The sequence below is a fragment of the Petaurus breviceps genome, unplaced genomic scaffold (assembly GCF_028583685.1).
Source record: "Petaurus breviceps papuanus isolate PSGF00001 unplaced genomic scaffold, PetGlider_PUasm1.0 175, whole genome shotgun sequence".
NCBI lineage: Eukaryota > Metazoa > Chordata > Mammalia > Diprotodontia > Petauridae > Petaurus > Petaurus breviceps.
This window is the reverse complement of record NW_027185764.1, coordinates 39,399,997-39,400,905: the sequence shown is the minus strand read 5'-3', so window position 1 is coordinate 39,400,905 and position 909 is coordinate 39,399,997. Positions and strand designations below refer to the sequence as shown.

Genomic DNA, 909 nt, shown 5'->3' with positions numbered 1-909 from the left:
TAAACAGATGGGTCTTACAGGAACCTGCCAATTAATCTTGAAGGGCAAAGAGTTCTGCAGCTCCCTCTGCAAAACATCTTATTTAAAATGAGATTTTGTTGTGATTATATTCAGAATAATAGGGTAATGTCAGTGTTTACATTCTGTGTTACCTTTCAGAATACTGAAATATTAAGAGAAACCAGATCAAATTAACAAAGTGGCCGTAAGAAGTGACACTTTGTCCCCTCATGCGCAGCCAGGACCAAAACCCCCAGCACAAGTTTTAAAAGAAGTGGAGGGAGAGCGTCCGGGCGTGCCATGCCCAGCATGGTCTGCTACTAGGAGGTGCTTGTGTCGGGCTTCGGGGACTTCTTCGGAGCGGTGGAACAGCACAGGGACAAACCATCTTCGTCTACTTCCCGGGCGACAAGGACACCGAGGGCCGCAGCTGATGTCCGGACCGCGTGCAGGCCGAGCCTGCGGTCCTGGAGGTCCTCAAGCACATCCCTGAGAAGGCCGTGTTCGTCTACTGGCAGGTCGGGGACCCGCCCTACGGAAAGATCCCAAGAATGAGTTCAAGAAGAATCTGAAGTTGACCTCGGTGCCGACCCTGCTCAGAGTGGCCCCAGAAGCTGGTGGAGTCAGAGCATCTGAAAGCCAATCTGGTGGAAATGCTGTCTTCAGAGGAAGCAAGTTGAGCCGGCAGCTCTGATGTCGTGATTATAAAGGAACCTCGTGATAAAATTGTGTGATTGTACCAGTAGTCAATGTAATGTTTAGAAATCCTGTAATGAATGTTCTGCAAATACAGCGCCCTTTGTAAATGGTGAAAAAAGAAGTGGAGGGGGAAGGGGTGAAGAATCAAGAATGCTTTACACTCTGGCCTCTTTCTGAAGACGGAAATTTTTGAAGGGACTTCCAAATGCT

The 909-nt window shown here is 48.5% G+C and overlaps 1 pseudogene; it reads left to right on the top strand.

Annotated features, from left to right (window-relative positions):
- The first annotated feature begins 309 nt into the window (after positions 1-309).
- LOC138159189 (thioredoxin domain-containing protein 17 pseudogene) lies at positions 310-680 on the top strand (annotated as a pseudogene).
- Positions 681-909: the final 229 nt, after the last annotated feature.